Below are 22,772 nucleotides of genomic sequence, written 5' to 3' on the forward strand. Positions count from 1 at the left end.
ATTGTGCAAAAAGCAATAAAGTGCATGTGTAATTTTTAGAACAGGTACAAATGTTCACCTTCCAATACTTAAAGTTTTTCTTTCACCAAGCCTAATAGCTATAGCATTCTGCAAAAATATGACAGATTTTGGAAGCTAACTTCATAAATGTGCTAAATTTAGCAATAGCAGCATCATTGTTTACGGGGATCATAAAGTGCATATTTAAATATAAGACAATAGTTACAATTCCATATTCAAAGGTCAGGGCAGAGTTGTATTGATTGAGATCCCAGTTCATTCCAATGATTTAGATGCAGGTCCTGTCACCTCCGGTTTGTAATGCTTTAGCTCTTATTTGCCAAGCCTAATGGATATAACTTGCTACAAAGAATATTACATGTATGTCATCACAGCACCTAAACAGCAAAATGGTTTCACTCGTGCAGAGTATTGCATGTGCATTACAAATTGTCTTCAGATATTTATTCCTAGCCCCACGATAGCCCAAGAAAAAGAATAGAAAAGTGACTATGGATTTCCTTGCTAGTCCACATAGCAGGCATGGGTCGTCTCCAGTCCTATCCCACAATCTGGTGTGGTATGCCAGATTCAATTGACCTAGCCTAAATTTCACATAGAGGGTACGTGCAAGCTGGGGGTTAACCAAATATGGGTACCTCTCAAACCCAAGCACTGGCTTGCTTGCCAGATAAGTAACTCCTATGGAAAACACACTGCACACATTAACCACTTCAGTCTCAGGAACCTCCTGTGAGATTCTCTTGGCTTTTTCCACATCACTCATGGTGATGCCCATGTGATTATTCCATAGTTCTTACATGTTACATTCTAACAAGGATGTTTTCAGATGTTGGACCTAGGCCAAAGATCTACCTCTCTCGGTCTCCAACATGTATTGCAGTGCTTCTCGGTACACTGTGAGTTCCAGAGTCATCCACGGTCTGCAGCAATAGGCTACAGGTATAAAGGAGGCATCACTGTTGATCACTCTAAGAACAAATTCTCGATAGACAGGGTTGCCCGGACATACTGCTGAAAGCCCACAAAGTCATTTGAGGAAGTGTCTTTCAGCCAAGCCCAGCTTATTGAGTATCCACATATCCCTGCCCCGTACAAGGTGGCTGATTTAGCCGGAGCTGTATACATAGTAAGTGCTGGAGAAATTGCACCCCGGCCGTGGTCCAGAAAAAACCTCCATATTGTCCCCCCATATTTTTCCAGTGTTGTGCTGCATTTGAATATCTGTGGGGTCCAATTGCATTGGTCATTAAATATGACCCCCAGATAATCGTAACATTGGACTTGTTCAATGGTAATTCCATTAATATTTAATTTGAGTTTTATCTGTTTTTTTAAACTTTGGTCAGAAGACTAACTATTTTGTTTTCCTGGTGTTAATTTCCATGTGGAGCTCTGTACACTTCTCAACAAATGCTTCTAGTGTAGTTGTGATCCCCTTTACAGGCGTTGATAAAAGTACTGCATCATCTGCAAGTAATAGTATTGGAATTGATTCTTGGCCGAGTTTCAGATGATCCAAACACTTTGATCTAACATATTGCATTACCTCATCAATATACAGCACGAACAACTCGGGGGCAAGTATGCATCCCTGCCTCACCCCTCTGGTCACCATGAATGGTTCTGCTAGTTCTCCCCCCAGCTCTCATTGCACTGAGGCTCTAGTTTCGGAATAAAATTATACTATGATTCTCAACAAGTTGGCTGGTACTCCCCTTTTGGCCAAAATGGACCACAGCTTATCTCTTGCCACACAGTCAAAAGCAGTCCTGAGATCAACAAACACTGAAAACAGGCTCATGTTTCTCAGGACCTTGTATTTCTGTGTGACTAGATGATGTCGGAATGCCTGGTCGATTGTACTTGTTTTGGGCCTAAACCCTGCTTGGAGGTGATCAATCGACCCTTCTTGTACCAACCATGCCTGCAAATTCTCGTGGATGATTCTGGTAAATATCTTCCCTACACCGTCCAATAACGAGATCGACCTAAAGTTTCCGTAAATAGGGATTATAGTTGCTTTTTATCCAGGAAGAGGGGAACTTATTTAATCTAAGAACAGCATCACATAATTGTCATAATACCGTTGTCCAGATGGTTGGTTCATCTTTGCCAAATCAATATCTATTAAGTCTGGTCCTGGGGCCTTTCCCCTTTTTGCAGTCGGATAGCATTTGCGACCTCTTGTAAATCAAACTGGAGTACATTTAGGCCGTTTACTCTCTCCAGGACTTGTAAGGTGGTGCCCCGAGTGGCAGATGTAATTTCTCCACTATACAAACCCTGGAAATGGTTCCTCTAAGTACTGTCAGGCCAGAAAAAGTAGACACCCCTCGATCGTAAGGCAATGCATTTTGTAGGCCGAAGACCAACCGCCTCATGCTCTTAGTATTAGGAATATGTAGCCATAAGCTTGACTGAAGTGCAGCCATTTTTTCTTTATTATGGTAACTGAAATCGCCATTTTGTTTTCTCTAACGTTCGCCTTTTGCTTCATGTCAAAACTGCTTCGCTGAAATATTATTCTGCTCTACTGATGCATAACACAATGCTGCGAGAGACATGTTGAAACATAACGCAGTAACCCAGACAGAAATGCCCGGTTGCCTCCCTCACATATCCTTGAAAGTAAGCGGCGAGGCATTCTATCAGTACAGCAGGTGCCAGCTAGTCTCGGAAATGCAGTAGAAATGCTAGAAGCGAACATTAAATGACTTGAATTATGCTCTTCTTTGCGGCCCCCCTTTCCTGAGCCCTGTAGAGCTCAGGGGAGCAAGTTGACCGCCAGCACACAAATAGAAACCAGGAGATAGCAAGGCCTGGAATGTGTCTCTCCCCTACGCTCAGCTTGTTCACGAAAACAGAAGCATTGTGTTCTTTTAAACAAAGACTTATGTCTGTAGGCTCACAAAATTGCAAACTGTTGCCAAATAAATGTTAGAAAGTTTCATACTCGTCACCATTGTCAATCATCGTGCCCAATTCAAAGGAAATGTATTAGGGGTGGTATTGGATGTGTCATTACTGATTGTGAGATACTTGCTTTGTATATATGTAACTGTTGTATGATTCTGGGGGCTCTTGTGTCCCCCAAGGTTTGGCAGCACACGTCGCGGGACGTGGGACCCAGTTGGCCAACTGAAACTATTTTGCTTTGCAATAAACCCTAGATTTTGAGAATACAGCCTCGTGTTTGGCATATCTATTAGTGTGTGGTGGTTGTGCCTTGTTTCCACATGCGAGGGTCCCTCAGGGGACCCTTCAAGATGGCGCCCGAATAGGGACCCTCCGCCACTTGTTCCATCGTGTACGTTGTAGGAAAAGGAAGGCGGAGAGAACGGCGAGGATGGGACGATCGAGCCGGGATCAAGAGGTGTTCGGGGCGCCCCTGCAAAAGCGATGAGAGATTCCTTTGCAGATCTGCACACAACTGATTCCTGATCAACGTGCCCGGCCAGAGAACAAGGAGGCGAGGGTCCCGAAATGAGGCAGAGTGAGCCAAGATACGCAGACACGATGTCATTGGTTGCATCAGTATAAGGACGAATTGTATCTTGAGAAGACAAATTGATAGATCAGGTGAGTCATGCCCTGATTCAAAAGTGATCCTGATATTGGTTGAGAGTTGATTTTGCAAAATCAAACACCCAGCGTAAGTTTGATTAGCCAAAGGTACTTTTAAAACATGCCTGGGGTATTGTCTACCCTATCAGGATTTTTCTGCTGCGTTGGACAATCTTTGGAAACTGGCCAGGTTGCACCACCCGGGGGAATGCTGGCTTATGATATGTATGTGAAATATGGCGTGGAGCGATAATGTTTTGTGAGACTTGGCATAGGCAAACCAGAAAACAGGAAGATCTTCAGTGGCCGAATCATGGGAGTTTTGAAATGACGAGAATAGATAATTTGCAGAAGGCGTTGATGAAAAAGAAAGCAAGCCCTGCAGAATTTGATATTCTTAGGGACTGGAGAAGGGAAGCTATGCTTCGCTGGAGAAGCAGAGAGAAACATGCACGCAGGCATAAGTCGAAAGCAGAGAGAGTGAGAGAGAAGGAGGAGGAGGAGTGGAATGATAGTTTGAGGAAATCAAATAGACGCGATCTATTGAGTATAGAAAAGATATACCCGCAACGAGAGCTGCATTCGTCAGATGAATTAATAAATAAAATATTAACTGATACAAAGCGAGGCCCAAGGGAAGAGACTAAAAAGACTGCGTCGGTACCTACTGCTCAGCCCCCTCCAGTTGCTCCGCCCCTCCCAATTGACCAGATACCAGCACAGCCACAGACCGCACAATCAGCGCCTCCCATTAGCCAGTCAGCGACGCAACAGTCATTTCCTGTTCCCGTTGTCCCCTCTGCACCTCCCTCCCCAGAGATTGTTTCTGTCCCATCCGCCCCTCCCGTGATTGAACTTGAACTAATTGAAACAGAAGAAGGGACTGGACGAGGTGGATGTGTGAGAGTGACCCGCAGTGCGATCAGCAAGGAGAGAAAGTGAGAGTTGCAAGAACAGGCCGAAATGTACATAAACGGGAATTATGCAACGTCAGCGCTAGCTTCGATGTATGACTTCAGAAGGAGCAATGAAAGACAGGTAGTGTGGGAATGCATGGGGGAATATTTAGTGACGAAATGGAAACAGTTAATTGGAAAGTTACCGCCGCAACGATTGTTGGATTTGAATGCATTAGCGCGCTGCACAGGAAGAGAGGAAGAGATAAGGGAACATGTAGACCGACTTTTTGAACTTAAGAATGAACTTGATGATGAATATGCTGAAATATTTGCCACACCAGGGTATAGGAGTAGAGATATTAGGAGAGGTAGGACGGAAGAGGTAGAGCCCTATATACAGCGGCAATATTTCCCGTCAACAAGACAGACAGGCGATAAACTAAAGGTATGCGTAAGGGAGGCGTTAAAATGGATTTCAGATCCAAGCATTCCCACAATGGAAATACATGAAATGTTTGATGAGTACCCCTTGCCAATGAGAATAGAAGCACTACGAACAATGATTGAGGTGCTACTCCAGCAGATAGCAGGACACAATAGGGGAAGAGGAAACACCCAGGGCAGAGATAATTCAAACGTGCATGGAGGGCCTCCGGGATTGAATCAATGTGCGTATTGTAGAGAGGAAGGTCACTGGTGAGCGCAATGTCCACACTTGCAAAATAGAAATGGGTATGGCCAGAGAAGACAGCATAGGGGGCATCCAGGAACAAATGGGCAAAATAGAAATAGCGTGCAGCAGCACCAGAATAGTCAAGGGAATGGTAGCCAAAATCAGAACCTAGCACAGAATCAAACTTCTACTCCGAATCAGAGCCATCAAAACATGCAAAATGGAAATAGAGGTAGGGGTGGGAACATTTTTGATTCCCAATCGGGTGCGTACTATAGTAATAGTAATGATTACACATCGGATGATGTGTTGTTTCCCCAATAGGACAGCCCAAGACAGGGGTTGGAAACAGTGTCTATTCCCGTGAATCAGAAAGGACCCTACGTAGAAATAAAAGTCGGGAATGGAGAGCATAGCTTTCTCGTAGATACAGGGGCACAAAAGTGTTCAATAGATCATCACTTGGTTCCAGATATACCACTGTCAGGGCGAAAGAATATTTCAGTAGGGTTCGCAGGCACCCCAGTGATAAATCCCATGTCCCAACCGGTAGCAGTGACATTAAGCCCATTCACTGAATATTGTCCATTTCTCTTAACAGAGAATTGTGTGAGAACCTTTTGGAGTTAAATCTATTGAAAAAACTGAGTGCAGTCATTCACTATACACTAGATGGAGTATTTGTGACCATTTCACCACATAATGTACCGGTATCTGAATCTTTGTCCAAATCCTTGTCAGGGGAATTAAGTGAAGTGCCAACCTGTATATGAGCGATGAATGACAATGATGTGGGGTGTTTGAAGATAGAGCCAGTGAAGATTGTTTTGAAAGAAGGAGTAACATTACTGCGTATTCCACAATACAAAATCTCAGCAGAAGGAGAGAAAGTATTGTTTCTGATTTGGTAAAATTGGGAGTGATTGAAGAGATTACAGGCAGTACATGTAACAGTCTGATTCTTCCAGTGTATAAGAAAGGAGGTAATGAGGTACTTTATCGTTTCATAATTGATCTGCGTGCACTAAACAAGGTAGTAGATCCCCAGTTCCCATTGGTTCCAGACGTTACGACAGTTTTGACAATGATTCCTGCCTCGGCTGAATACGTTAGTGTTATTGACTTGAAGAATGCGTTCTTTAGCATTCCAATACACAAGCGAAAGTAGATATTTGTTCGCCTTCACACTAGGAGGACGATCATTCACATTCACGCGTATTCCACAAGGCTACACAGAGAGTCCGAGTATTTACAGTAGAGCATTGAAAGAACAACTAGACATGCTAGAATTACCAGCAGGTTGTGTTTTGTTACAATATATAGATGATTTATTGATCGCTGCAGACACAGAAGAGATTTGTAAAAAGAGTACTGTGTTGTTATTGACCCATTTAGCTGTGCATGGCCATAAAGCAAGCTTAAAGAAATTCCAATATTGTCGAAAGGAGGTGGCTTATTTGGGTTACCTACTTTAGAAAGAAGGGAGAAGACTGACGCCAGAAAGAATAGAGAGCATTTCTGGTATGCCTATTCCAAAAACACAGAAAGGAGTCAGAGCTATAATAGGCATAGCTTCCTATTGCCGGCAGTGGATCGTGAATTTTGCATTGATTGTGAAGCCAATGGTGGAGTTGACAAAGAATGATGTTGTGATGCCTTTGCAGTGGAATGAAGAATGCCAGAGAGCATTTGATCTGCTCAAAACTGCATTGTGTTCTGCTCCAGTTTTGGGCATACCAAATTATGAAAATTGTTTCTGATTGTTTGTACACAAGAGTGAAGGTTGTGCATTGGCTGTTTTGACACAGGAACAAGGTGGAAGAAATAGGGCATGCGGCTATTTTTCTTACGTGCTGGACCCTGTAGCGCGCTTATTACCACGATGTTTGAAAGCTGTTGCAGCAGCTGCTGCATCAGTGAAACAAACGGAAGGGATGCTATTGGGGCACACCTTAATTTTGATGGTGCCACATGCCATAGACGTTCTACTCAATAGAACGCAGACGCAACACCTCACTTCTGCTAGATTGACTAGATATGAAATTGTCCTCTTTGCGCCACACATCCAAATTATGAGGTGTAGCGCTTTGAATCCTGCAGAATTAATGCCACTGCCCATGGAAGAACTCGGTGAGAATGAATCACCTCCCCATGATTGCTTAGTGGTTAGTGAGGAAGAAACAAAGGGGAGAATTGATTTAAGAGATACCCTACAAAAAGAGCCGGATGGAGAACTGTTTTGTGACGGCTGCTGTTTTAAATTACCTGACGGCACATCAACTGCTGCCTACGCTATCACCACGTTAAAAAGTATTGTGGAGAGTAAAAGAATCCCCTACAACTCTGCACAAGCCGCAGAGATAATAGCCTTGACCAGAGCTTGTGACATTTCTGAAAATCTGAGTGTAAACATATATACTGACAGCCAATACGCCTTTGGCCGACTCTGGGCAGAAAGAGGTTTCCTAACATCACACGGGGCTAGAATCCAGCATGGCCTTTGATTGTACGATTGCTATCTGCACTTACGTGTCCGAAGCGCCTGGCAATAGTAAAATGCGAGGCACATAAAAAAGTAACATGCAAAGTGGGAGAGGGAAACGCATTTGCAGACAGGATTGCGAAACAAACTGCCACTGACTTGAATACCAAAATGTTAACAGTACAGTCTGAGGAAGTACCCTGCATGATAGAGAATGGAATTGCTACTGTCAAAGAGATGCAGGCGGAAGCCACTATTGATGAAATCCGAGGGTGGGCTGAGGGCTCAGCAGAATTAGATCTAGAAGGTTGCTCGGTGGACAAGAAGAGTAGAAACTGGATGCTGCCCAATTCCTATGTAACTGCAATGGTCATGATGGCCCACAGCCCCACTCATATTTGTGCCAAAAAGATATTCCAACATCTAGCCACAGTATGGGAGAATGCACACATAAAGAAAAATGCAGAGAGGTTGGTCCAGAACTGTATCACGTGTTTACAACACAATGTGGGGAAAGGAACAGTGACTCCACCAGGCAGTTTTGGCCCTCCCTCTATGCCTTTTGAAGTAATCCATTTTGATTTCATAGAAATGGAGAGATGCCAAAACTTGAAGTACGTTCTGGTGGTCATATTTGCATTTAGCAAATGGGTGGAAGCATATTCATTAAATGACTGCACTGCCATGAGCACGGCGAAAGTAATGCTAAAGGAATACTTCTCCCGTTTTGGCTTGCCCCGTGTAATATGGTCAGACAACGGTCTGCATTTTGTGGGCGCAGTAATACTACAGATTTGCGCAGGTTTCCATATCGATAAGCGATTTCATTGTTCTAGACACCCCATGAGTGCCGGTCTTATTGAACGCCACAACGGCATCCTAAAAGCCAAGATTAGCAAGATCTGTGCAGGAAACAAGTTGAGTTGGGTAGACGCATTACCGATAGCGTTACTATGTATGCCTACATCTGTTCAGGCGAGAACTGGACTCTCCCCGTACGAAATCATAATGGGGAGACCAGCAAATGTTTGGTGTACCCCCAGCTGAAAAGGCTGAGGGAACTTGAATATCCTGTGCTCAGCATTTATTGTAATCTTTTAATTCAAAAATTGCGTTTGATTCATCAGCAGGTGCAGGAGGCATTACCAATAAGATACACTGGCCCAGGACACGCACTGGAGCCAGGAAACTGGGTGCTAATTAAGAACTTTGAGCGGAAGACATCATTCGCACCCAGATGGCGTGGACCGCATCTGATCCTTCTAACTACGCAAACGGCAATTCGTGTGGATGGAAGGAAGGCGTGGATCCATGCGACACACGCCAAGAAGGTCCCATCACCGTCTGAAAAACTGACTGATCAGGACGACCAGAAAGAGACAGCTGTCCTAGAAACGAAAGAAATGATTGCCAGTTCTTTACCACAAAATTTGCCTGATCCTGACATAAAGCCTGAAAAGATTGCTGTAAAAAGGGAAGGGCAAGGAGTGCCCCAGCGTTGTTCAGCAGAACCTGCATCACTGCCGGCAGACACAAAACGTGTACCACTTTGGCGCCCACCCTCTTTCATTGCCCCACAGCCTGAAACGAAAGCTGCATCATCACTGTGGCGCCCACCATCATCTGCTATTGCGCCACAGGCTGACTCCGAGCTTCAGTCTAGAAGTTCATCCACACTATTCATTGATCACACGATACCAGGAGCGAGGCGATACAATTTGCGACCTCGAAAGAAGGAGTGATCAAACCTACATTTCTGTTGATCTTTTTGTTGCCTCTGTTTCCTATTCTCGGATGAAGTAGGAACCGGAGGCCTAGAGGAGAGTAGCGTGAGGGTTGTGCAACTAGGACAGCCCAATAAACGAGGCTCCTCGGCGCTAACATAAAATCCATGTGTCCTGAACCCGTGCGAACGAACGGGCGCACATGGTACGAAGGCAATTGATAACTGCTCTGGAGTTCTTTGAGCAATGTGCAGATGCACAGAGATCTTGCCCAGCGTGTAGCAATCCAGGCTGCTAAGAACTGGCAGAACAGACTGTTGACATTTATCGAACCTATTGACATTCCAACAAGTGCAACAAAGAGAGATATTCACAATGAACACTGCTGAAGAAGAGCCGTGAGAGAAAAAATGCCAGAACCAGCTTCTGCCCCTCCTGCACCACTGCTGATAATGAATTAAACATAGCGCATAGAAGATTACAAAAAGGAAATGGTCGGAAAAATTGTATGCTGAGCTTAACGATAATAATGTGTATAATGAGCATATTGGCCCCAATAATGACAGTACTGTTATTTTGGTACTTGGAAGAAATGGACCCGTTAGAGGTACTCTTGCCTGTTATAAACATTTCCACGACCGAAAGCCCAGTTCATGTGATTTCCTACACCTTATCCCCAATGGAAGAGAGACATAGGGAAGGGTATGGGAATAACACATTACTGCTAATAATGAACATGACACACTCAATATTAAGGAAATATAATTGCTGGGTTTGTTCCCACTTGCCACAGCATGGTGGTAAGGGGACAAGGGGACTGGTTGGTATGTGCAGCCCCTGCCATCAAGTTCTGCATGTTACGCCTCTTTGAGTGCATTGTATTATGGGAAATGGAACGAGAGTGAAACTGGTCAGCTAGACAAAACAAACATGAATGAATTTGAAGAGATCATTATGAAACCTGTAGGTTGCTCTATATTCCACAAAGCACGATTAATTACACCAATATTGATACCACAGGACAGATTATCTGTGCCCTATAAATCATCTGTAATCACGTTTCATATGAACCCAGAAGGAAATAAAGATACAGTGCCCCCCTGCTATCCAGTAGAGTATAATCCACGTTCTGTCCCCTTTTGCCTGAAAAAGAAGGATTCTTATTCAGTAGGGACATTCACTAGATGTATGAATATAGAATTCCTTGATAGAGAGGTAGAGCCAGTTTATGTAGGAGACCCCGTTTATTTTATATGCGTAGAAAAAGCGTATCCCTGGTTACCCAGAAACTGGGGAGGTACTTGTTACTTAGGATTCTTGCTCCCTGGGGTATTCCTTTCAAAAACAGCAGACATAGCAAAATTGGCCAGGTCAAGACCACGGCGAAATGAGGAAGGAGGGTTGATAGTGGAGGACATAGCAAAATCATTCGTACCATTCCTGGGCCAAGCAGTAAACTCCTATAATTTAAGACAACTGTCTAAAATATTAGAGAAAACAATAAATGGAGCAACCAATATATTATATAATATGACATTAGAGGAAAAAGGAATCAGATTAATGTCACTTCAAAATTGAATGGCTCGTGATTCTGGTTGATCGTGGTGGTGTTTACAAAATCGTGGGATCAGCATTCTGCGTATTTGTAAGCGACTCTCCCTCCACGATTTTTAAAGCGATAAGAAAATTGCATGTTTTAAGCTCGCTCTGACCTTCACCCTCCTGAAGGAAGTTGGGAATTAAACATATGTTCCTGGTTCTGGGAAGTGTTACGATCATGGGGATGGAAATTATTTGCGATCCTAGTAGCAGTACTAGGAATATTCATAACATGTTGCTGTTGATACACTGCTTACCTATAATATGCACTGAAATAAGCGAGGAATGTGTACAGATGATGGAAAGGAAAAACACTACTAAAGCAAACACTGACGGTAATGATGAATCAAAGACAATGAGAGAATTCATGTCAATCAATATTGATGACAATGAAGAGGAGACCAGTAGTGTGCAAGATTCAGAATCTGATTCTGACTTGGTCAGAGGAGGATGCAATGTATAGATGAGGCATTTGGCATACGGCCAAAAGGAGGGTTTGTCAGTTCAGAAAAAGTAGACACCCCTCGATCGTAAGGCAATGCATTTTGTTGGCCAAAGACCAACCGCCTCATGCTCTTAGTATTAGAAATATGTAGCCATAAGCTTGACTGAAGTGTAGGTATTTTTTCTTTATTATGGTAACTGAAATCACCATTTTGTTTTCTCTAACTTTCGCCTTTTGCTTCATGTCAAAACTGCTTCGCTGAAATATTATTCTGCTCTACTGATGCATAACACAAGGCTGCGAGAGACATGTTGAAACATAACGCAGTAACCCAGACAGAAATGCCCGGTTGCCTCCCTCACATATCCTTGAAAGTAACCAGCGAGGCATTCTAATCAGTACAGCAGGTGCCAGCTAGTCTCGGAAATACAGTAGAAATGCTAGAAGCGAACATTAAATGACTTGAGTTATGATCTTCTTTGCTCTTCTTTGCGGCCCCCCTTTCCTGATCCCTGTAGAGCTCATGGGAGCAAGTTGACTGCCAGCACACAAATAGAAACCAGGAGATAGCAAGGCCTGGAATGTGTCTCTCCCCTACGCGCAGCTTGTTCGCGAAAACCGAAAGACTTATGTCTGTAGGCTCACGAAATTGCAAACTGTTGCCAAATAAATGTTAGAAAGTGTCATACTCGTCACCATTGTCAATCATTGTGCCCAATTCAAAGGAAATGTATTAGGGGCGGTATTGGATGTGTCATTACTGATTGTGAGATACTTGCTTTGTATATATGTAACTGTTGTACGATTCTGGGGGCTCTTGCGTCCCCCGAGGTTTAGCAGCACACGTCACAGGACATGGGACCCAGTTGGCCAACTGAAACTATTTTGCTTGGCAATAAAACCTAGATTTTGGGAATACAGCCTTGTGTCTGACGTATCTATTCGTGTGTGGTGATTGTGCCTTGTTTCCACATGCAGGGTCCCTCAGGGACCCCTTCAGTACTTAGACTAGTATTAACAGGCACTTTGTTACTGCTACCTTCTTTATTACCACTAACTAGCTTCCAGAATAAGCAGGTATGCCCAAATCCGATGCTTCCTGTAGTCTATCCCATTCATGCTGAACATGCTCATCTTTTTTAGTCTTAATAAGTCGTCTGTAGAATGCTCTTGGGGACCTCAACTCAGTCCTATCACCACTCCGTCCTCTCTTTAAGCATATCAGAATATCTAATTTGGCTGTCTTACAGTCCACATCATACCAGATGTTATGTTTGAGGGTCCGTTGACTTATCAGACTCTCCAGTTTATAGCGATTTTGCGATCCTGCAAAATGCCGCGAAAAACAGCTGTTTTTGGAAAAAAGAAAAAAAACCAGCAGTTTTTGCAAAAACACCCACAAAAATGTCTGTTTTGAAAAAAAGAAAAAAAACCCAAGGGGCCAAGGGGCTCAACTCTTATTTTTTGGACTCAAGAAATGAAATGTGCAAGCACATTTCATCACTTGAGCAAAAAAAAAAAAAAGAGCAGTCCGATCCACAAAGGACATCTGAATGGACGCTTCTTATATGTGCCCATTCAGATGTCCTTTGCGCAAATCAGGGGCCCGTTTCTGCGCATTTAAAAGCGCATACCAAATTGACAAGCAAGATGGGCTTTTAAATGTGCAGAAATTGTAGGCCACTCTATGCGCCCACGTTAAATATGTGCTCAAAGGGTGCCACTGCTGTACAGGGTCTTTATTGACCCTACTGACTCATGCAATACTTACAAAAGAAAACATTTTTAAGTGTGACAGTTGCTGTCTCACTTGCATGTCTGTTGCCCTAAAAGGGATAAAAATGTGTTTTTTGGGTCACATTTTACAGTGGCGGGACCCTTAAGGGCCAGTCACAGTGAAATTCATGGGGAGCCTGTAGACCATTGTCGCAAGAGTGTTTCTAACACAAACGTATTCAAGGTGGCTGGCCAGCGCATCATTTGCACTACAGCTCTGTCCCGTGGAAATGCGCAGGTCACCTTTGAGATTAAGGTGGCCTGCTGATTTCCAAAAATGGCTTATCTAAAAGCAGCACATCTTCTGCTCTATTTTTAGATGCCCCATGTTTTGAGGAAAAAATCTAGTTTTCTTACAAAATTGAAAAATGGTCACAATATGTGAGAGAAAGGAGTGAGAGCGGAGTGGTGGGTGAGCTGTGGTGTGGTAGGCAAGAAAACGAAGGGAGATCAGAGGGAGAGCAGTGGGTCAGAGGGGGAAGCAGTGGGCAAGACAGCATAGCAGATGCAGTAGGAGAGTGGGCCAGAAATCAGAGAGATCGGAGGTACAGAAAGTGGAAGGAATGTGGGCTCAGGGGTAGTAGTGGGCTGCAGATTGGGAGAAAGGATGAGGGAAGAGTGTGATAGAATGGGAGAAAGGATGAAAGATGCAGAAGTAGCATGCAAGAATGAAGGACTGTATGCTGCGGGAGGAATTGGGGAGCGTACAGTGTGAGTTGGGAGTATGATTTGGAGTTTGGCAGGGACTATAGAGCGTAAATTGTGACTTGGCAGTGTGAGTATGTGTATGACTGAGCATGAGGTTCAAAAATACAAGTTGTGATGGGGAATTGGTGAGACATGTGAGGTGTCTTGGGAGAGAGAGGTGTGTGGGTGTTTGCGGGATTGTGGAACATACAAGGGGAATATTTTCAGCATTACAACTGATAATGATTAATAACGTTAATAATATTAAATAGGCATGCAGGAGACCACCAGGGGGCGCAGACGTGATGGTTGCCTAAGCCACCGTCTCCCTCTTCAGGCCCGCAAAATGTTATACTTTCGGACAGTGCAAGGAAAGATTAAAGCAGCAAATTCAGCAGAAAAGTGAAATAAAGCGATTTGGCAACCGCACAAGCGAAACCTGGTGGAAAAGATTGTGGGGAAAGGCAGATATCAGCCTTTTACCAGGAGCCCCCAAGCGTGATAGAGGGCCCGGACTCGAAGAAGGGGGAAAATGGCGGCCGCCATCTGAACTACGCGCTGTGCGCGTTAGAGGAGAGTTTGCGCCGGAAGGAATTGGCTTATCAGCAGCGACCTGTTCCCGGCATACAAAGGGCATCCTGGGCCTCTGGCGAGGTGCTACAGCGATGAAGACGCCGTCTGCGGGGGCATCTGCCAGCCGTCGCACCCAGCTCGCTGGCAGATGTTAAGCGACCAGACAGGCAGTGGCTGGTGCGGGCGGCCCGGCAGGGGTAAGCAGCAGCCCCGTGCGAGTGTTCCGCTCCCGTCCCACTCTCCCCCTCCGCCGGAGCCCGTTCCTCAGCCCTCTCGTTACTGACACTGTACTGTGCTCCCTCCAGGAGCGAGCCGCGAGCGGGGCCTCCCCCCCCTCGCCTCAGCATATGCGAGAGCTCTCCTGCTACACAGCTCCAGTCCCCGCGGCAGGCAAGCCCCCGCGGGCATCAAGACACAGCCACCCGACGTCGGGGGAGGCGCTGCTGCCCCCCCCTAGCAGGCCTCACGCCGCGGTCAAGCCTGGTCTGAGACTCTCTTTCCCCAGCTCTCTTTATGAATATTCGGCTCCTGCCATACACGGGGACAAGAGGCTTACAGCCCTCCAAGCGGCAACTCACGCCCCTCTCCCCATTCCAGGAATCTCACCTCAGCAGCACCAGCTCTTTACCGCTGCCCCCCCCCCTTTCAAGCAACAGGGGCACAATACAACCATATCCAGGGTCCTGGACTTGCAGTGAGCACTGGGATCAGTCCAACGGGCTGGTTTCAGGCCTGGGAGCTCGGTGCAGCTCCCACACCACGGGACCCTTTGTGCAAGTAGCACTGCGGAGGCCCACTACCACCAACAGAGCCTTGTGGCTGTCCCAACGGTCCTCCACAATCTAAGCACCCCTACACAACACCAAGGAAGCTGCGCAGCAGAGCATTAGACCTACTTGAGAGGCGCCTAGGGGGAGGCGAGGAGACTAGGAGCGTACTAAGGCCAACACACCCGCAGAGGGCCACGAAGTCCGGGGCAGTTAACCGCTGAGCCTGAAGAATTGAGCACAGCAATACGACCAAGGGAGAGAGCCCCCCTTCACCCAGCTGTCCCCTCCCACAGCTACAGACACCCAGGGGCTCAATTGGTGATAAGGCTGGATCCACAGACTCTGGCGACCCTGAGGAGGTTTAGACGCATTGACACAATCATGGAAGCAGAGGAAGCCCAAAGCCCTTCGGATATCCCTGGCAACGACTGCGACAGTGCGACTAAGTCCGACATCCACCTGCTGAAGTGGCCAAAGTGGAAGACCGCTTGGAAGCGGTTGAGAACAACCAACAATCTGGAGACATCGTGACTATGCAATATGAAGCTAGACTCTTAGACCTTGAGCAGAATGAACGAGACATGGAATCAAAGGTGGACGACCTCGAAAATCAGGAGCGACGCTCCAACATCCGCATAATCGGACTGGAGGCGGAGCGAGGAGAGACCCAGTCAAGCCTGGAGAGCACAGTAAAGTCCCTAATTCTGTCTCTCTACGATGAAACAAACCCCCTGAAGCTCGAGTTCGACAGAGTGCACAAGGCGGGTGGCTCAATGAGAGGCCCTCGCTCGGTCCTAGTTAAATGTTATTACTATATGCAAAGGCAGGACATCCTACAAAAAGCAATAATAAAAGACACAATTGAATTCCGTGGCTCGAAAGTGAAGCTATACCAGGATCTCTCAGCGATGACCCTGGCAAAGAGGAGAGGGTGCCGTCCCCTCACGATCTGGCTCCAAGAAAAGGGCGTGAGGTACCGATGGGGCCACCCATTCTCTCTCACATTTGAGTACAACAGCGAGGAGTATAGGCTCACCTCAGTGGAAGAAGCGGAGCAAGCTCGCCGCCATCTACAGGGCCCAGCCAAGGACTCAGAAGCGGAGGGCAGAAGGGAACCAAAGGGCCCGCATCGAGAACTAGCCGATAAACCCCCGAGAAGAGGTTGTGCACAACAAAAATGGAAATATAAACGATTGAATACTCCTTGAACTGCTTACATTGTACCTCCTGAGCATGCTATGTGATTGTGCTCTAACTCCTGCTGAAATGGCTATCGCAATGTTCTGCTGAAGTTTTGTTTTTGATAATTGTTTGTCCGGGTTGTAACCCACGGGTTGAGTTAAGTTCTTGGGGCTCACTATACCCTAGTCCACTCTTGTGGACGCACTGTTTTTTCCTTGCACGATGGTTAAGGTCATAATTAGGGCTTGAAGAGGGGTCCTCTCCGAGTGGCCCTTTCTGAATGAGGGCGTCTCTTTTCTTTTTTCTTTTCCTTTTTCCCAGTGAAAATGCACCTAGCAGCACTCCACACAAGGGAGGGGGATGAGAGGGGGGATCCACTTATAGAATCTACTCACACACACGAAGAAACATGGCAATTGTTTTTTAACCTTATCACAGGACAAAGGGGTCAGGCAAGCGATGGTACAGAGAACGCTACCTTTACTTCAGAATATGGCTAGCTCTGATGGCATAGTCTTTGGTCAACGTTAAGGGCTTGAACTCCCCGCAAAAGAGGTCAATGTTAGCGAGACAGTTTGTATAATCCAAACTAGATGTCCTCTTCATACAGGAATCAAAATATATTAAGGGCGTAGAAAGAAGGATCTTCGGGAAGGGCAAAGGGGACACAATCTGGGCATCCGGCCCGCAGAAGAAGGGGGGCGTGGGTATTCTATTACGTAAGTCCCTGGGAATGCAGGTGAACCATATACATAGGGACACGCACGGGAGATATGTTGCGCTCAAGGGTGAACTAAGAACGCGTCCCATCACACTGTGTGCTGCCTATGCCCCCAACCAAGGGCAGTCGAGTTTCATCAAACCCCTATTTGATTTCATTGAAAAATGGAGGGAGGGCACACTGATTTGCGGGGGAGATTTTAATGTGGTTATAGACCGAGAATGCGATTAGCACGACAAAAAAAAAAGCACACTCCAAGGCGACAGATTCTCGAGTCAGCTTAGTCAGCTTAGGGAACACCACTTGATAGATACCTGGCGTGTAACTCACCCGGGAGAAAAATCTTTAACTTTTTTTCACCACCACATTGCTCTTTCTCCAGAATTGACTACCTGCTACTGGGAGCTGAAAATGAGAGTGATATCCTGGGAACAACCATCCAAATAGTAGCTTGGTCAGATCACGACCTATGCACCTTAGAATTAGACCTGGTCCCTCTCCCTACCCCGGACCGCCGGTGGCGGTGTAATGACCTGCTATGCAGAGACCCAATTTTTAAGGAAACACTTTCCGAGGCCATCACAGAATATTTTGAAATTAATGACACAAATGGTATGCCGCTGAACACAGTCTGGGAAGCGGAGAAGGCTACTATAAGGGGCATCCTAATATCAGAAGGAGCAGCCAAAAAAAGGCTCCAGCTACTCAAAGAGAGGGAACTGAAAGGTGACATTACTCGCTTGGAACGCACCCTTATGGAGCACTCTGTAAGCGACAATGACACCATAATGAAAATTAGGAAAATGAGAGAACTAAAAGACATATGGAATGGCAAGGCCCTCACTCAACTTAAATACCTCAAACAGAAGTTCTTCGAAAAAGGAGACAAAGCACACACCATGCTAGCAAATAGACTCCGTAAACAGAGGGCGGACAGAGCAGTCTACAAAGTCAAAGACGAACTCGGCGTCCCACTCACAAATCCCCAACACATAGTAAATCGCTTCTCCGATTTCTACTCGGAACTATACACGGCCGAGACCAGTGGCACCCACCTCCATACTGAGGAATACTTAACCGGCCTGCCACGCCCGCCTATCACTGAAGAACACCTAGAAATGCTCAACGCCCCGATCACTGCGACAGAGGTGCAGGGAGCAATTTCAGCTCTTAAGGCAGGCTCAGCTCCGGGGCAGGATGGATTCACGCCAGCCTTTTACAAAAGAAACTCTAACACACTCGCCCCATTCCTCACCAAACTATTCACTTCTATCTTAGAATCTGGACAAGCTCCCGACTCCTTCACCGAATCCATCATTATTGTAATCCCCAAAGAAGGTAAAGACCCCACAGAATGCGCATCATACCGGCCAATCTCCCTAATAAACGTAGATGCTAAAATCTACTCCAGCATATTAGCCATCCGCCTCGCTCAGGTTCTTCCGCAACAAGTCCACACTGACCAAGTAGGGTATGTAAGAGACCGGCAAAGGGCAGACAACGTTAGAAAAACCCTAGACCTCATGGCAACACTTCGAGAAGCGGGTGAAGACCCCTTCTTATTGTCAGTAGACGCCTAGAAGGCTTTTGATCGGGTAGAGTGGCCTTTTTTGAGGGCTTCCTGGAGTGGGTGGGGTTGGGAGCTGCGTGGATACAGGGGGCGGAAGCATTATATCGTTCTGCCCATGCAAAGGTTTAATTAATGGTGTCTCATCGCGTTCCTTCAAACTTACTCAAGGTACGAGGCAAGGTTGCCCACTCTCCCCTCTTATTTTCGCACTGATTGTTGAACCCTTCGCCCAGGCCATTCGGTCCAACCCAAGGATTAGAGGGATCCCGCGGGGGGGCAGGGAGTACAAGCTGGCAATGTTCGCCAATGACATTCTCTTATACCTGACCAAGCCTTCTAACTCCATCCCCACTTTTTTCCAGGAGCTGTCACGATACGGGACCCTTTCGGGCTTCCGGGTCCACCTACAGAAAACCATAGCCGTCCCCTTAAAAGACAACACCGATTTGGCACTACGTTTAAAGTCTAACTGGAACTTCAAGGTGCAAACTGACTCAGTCCGTTACTTTGGGGTTAATATAACAGTCTCCCTGCTTGACCTCTTTGAAGCCAACTACACTCCACTGTGGGTAGCTATCCAAAACGCCATCTCTAGATGGCGCAAACTTCCCATGTCATGGGCGGCGCGCTTCACTGCCATCAAAATTAATGTTCTCCCACGATTCCTAATTTTATTCCAATCTCTCCCGGTTTTGGTCCCAGAGTCCTTACTAGCAGAGGTGCAATGCATACTATTGAGATTTCTATGGGCCGACAAAAGAGCAAGGATCCCATACTCCACACTGATCCAACCCAAAGAAGAGGGAGGTATGAGTTTCCCAGATCTAGGGGAATATTACAGAGCAACACAACTTCGTGTACTCCCGGACCACCTGTAGGAAAACCCCGTAAAACAGTGGGTGGCAATAGAAAACGTAATTTTCGCTCCGGTCACCCTGGGAGAGTGGTTATGGGTCCCGATGACAGCCATGAACACAGAGGATTAAAAAACACCCCATTCTTAATGTTTTGTGGTCTCTCTGGCGCCCATCCCGGGCCATGCAGGGTATCACAACTTGGCCCTCACCCCTGAGTTGCATTTGGTCCCCACCCATTCAAAACTCGTTGAGTGCTATCCAGCAATCCCAGTCATGGTACGAGGCGGGTCTTAGCCGGGCGGGACAGTTGTGGAAGAATGAAGTGTTTACTACCAGAGAGGAACTGCAGCCTGACCTGCAGGGCATGGATGTCTCCCCATTGTCCTTTCTCCAGTTGAGAAGCGCCCTGCACGATGCTAGGTGGGGCAACACCCTAAAGCGCTCCTTGACACCGTTTGAGCAAATATTGAGTTCTCCCCAGGCGTCGAGAGGCCTTGTATCGAAGATGTACAAATCACTAATTACAAGGGGACATTGTCATCGCCCACCGCCAGAGGTGAAATGGGAAGCTGACTTAGCCATAGAAGTCCAAACGGAGGTATGGAAGGGTATATATAGAGCGGTATGGTCGTCATCAGTCTCCATGCAATACAAGATGCACAACGTACGACTACTGATGAGATGGCATTACACACCCCTTAGATTATCCAAAATGTTCCCCGGGACATCTCCCTACTGCTGGAGGGGGTGCGGAGAACAATGCGATTACTGGCATCAATGGTGGGGATGTGATAAGGTTCAGGTATATTGGCGGGAAGTGCTGAGCTGGATCCGAGGAATAGATGGGGTCCACAGGGACCCAACGCCCATACTGGTTTTGTTCGGAGTGGAATCAGAAGAAGATGAAATATATGAATCACTATTGTATCTGCCACGCAACCTCTTACTAGCAGCTAGATTGTGCCTAACCATTAAATGGAAATCAATAGCACTACCCTCAAAGAGGGAATAGTTAATAAAAGCTCACGCTATATACGAGATGGAAAGCCTTACGGCAGCTGTTAATGAATCGCGCAGAAATATTGAAATGATATGGTTGCCCTTCCTAGAATATTACACCGCGTACTGGGAGTCCACAGACTAATTAGACTTATTTACCATCCTGGCCAACCAGTGGAGCTTGGGGCAGTGCCCCATGCTACCAGTCAATTGTTTACCCCAGGCTCTGTACTGTTTTTCTTTGTGTGGTAACTTGTAGAGCAAAAGCAACACGGTAATGCCAATTGTCGATTCGCACTCCAATCCTGAGTCTTGTCCCAAGAGAATGTGATGAGTGGAAAGGGGGGTGGGGGGAGGTTGGGGATGGAGGGGTATCAAAATCACAAGACTTGAGTTTAACACTGCTTCGCACTTCTTTCTTTTTTTATAGTTTCTATATGATTGTTTTATGAAAATATTACGAAGGAATACTGTGAATGTAACAAGTATTGAAAATGTCTTGTGGTTAAAATTGTTAATGAAAACACATTTTAAAAAAAAATAGGCATGCACATTAAACCAAAAAACGTAGCCAAAACAAACACTGTTCTGCCAAGCCAGAGACATCTAGGACTATTCCTAATTGATATAAAAAGATACATATATTGACACCTTGGCTCTCTTGTAGCCTTGCACACAGCCTCTTTCCTGCAATGTACCAATTTTGCACCCTCCAGTCAATAAGAATTGTGCTGCAAAAATGCCACCATAAATAAAGGTTTGTGCCGCAAAATTTGCCATTTCATGCTGCAAAATTTGCCATTTCATGCCGCAAAATCCTGCAGGGTCTGATTTATGGACTTGCAGATTCTGGTGACAAATGGATGAATGGTCTGAATCAGATTATCATATACAGTATATATGTCGGTATCTCCCAATTCTATTATTGATAACTGCTCTAGGTCAGGCAGAATCAACTCATGCATTTTTGGTCCCAGACATTCCAGATCGAGATCAAGCCATTTTAATCCTTTGTTTGGATTGTTCCTGAACTTGAACAGCATTACTATGGGTGCTTTGATAGTCAATCATTTCTTTAGCTAAGTCGATCAGTGTTAGTGACAGGGGTTTATGATCACGCCCCTCTTATTCCAGGACCACAAAATCCTTTATATGGGTCAACATTTTCAAGGATAGAAAAATATAATCTATATGCGTAGTACTATTGATCCCTTGATATGTGGGTTTTGCCGGCTGATATTTTACAAGGCACCCATTGCAGACCCTCAGCCCCATGCCAAACAATGAGGCTGCACAACCAAGAGCCTGCGAGTGGACCCTGCTTTGAATGTTAGTGTCCAATGGGGGAATGTCCCACACTTCGTCTAGGTCATCTCATAGCCCTCCATATCAGGCAGGGGCTTGATTTGCAGGTTCAAATCTCCAAAAAGTATGGATCGTGGGCCCATACCCCTCTGGGTTTCATTTGTATCTCCAAGTTTCCTTGCTATTTCAATCATGTGGTTAATTCCCTTTTTTGTAACCCAATTGTAGATGTTAAAAAAGGAGATGGTTTCAGTACCCGGTGGCGTAAGTGCCAAGTACTGGACATCAATGTAGCCAGATTCAATAACTGAGATATTCCAGTCAGGAAGAGTACTTATGAATATAGCCAGCACACCAAATGGTGTTCCTCTAGCCCCCTTGGTTTCCAGTACCTCGGATATCTCGTACCCCTCGAATGTGACTGATCCCATTTTCCATGTTTCCTGGAAACATGCTATATCATGTCCCTGAATGAAGCTACACCAATCAGGGTCTGCCAGGTGTTTTCTAAGACCCGCTATATTCCAAGAGATGATTTTAATTTCTCTCTCCCTTGGCTGTTGTTTCAATTTGGGGACAGGAATCTGTCAATCTAGATCCTCAAGGTCGTTTTCATCCCACCTATTACCAAATCCTTGTCCATTTGGTCCCCTTTCTACTGGTCCAGACCGTGCAGTGTATGGTTGATATTTTGGAAATCCATGGTTTAAATGTGGGCAGTTGGCCTAATTGTGATTTTGACCCCATTGGTGGGTATGCCCGTAATTATATGAACAGTAAGCCCTCCCTTAACCAATCATTTTTTAAGAACACCACAATCTTATCCTCGTTCTGGGCATGCATACTATATCTTACACATTTAAGTATGTCACTTCGAATGATGGCCATGCACCCTCTTACGAGCCTGAAATAGTGAATACAT

The sequence above is a fragment of the Ambystoma mexicanum genome, chromosome 8, assembly GCF_040938575.1.
Source record: "Ambystoma mexicanum isolate Mex_15411 chromosome 8, UKY_AmexF1_1, whole genome shotgun sequence".
Taxonomy (NCBI): Eukaryota; Metazoa; Chordata; class Amphibia; order Caudata; family Ambystomatidae; genus Ambystoma; species Ambystoma mexicanum.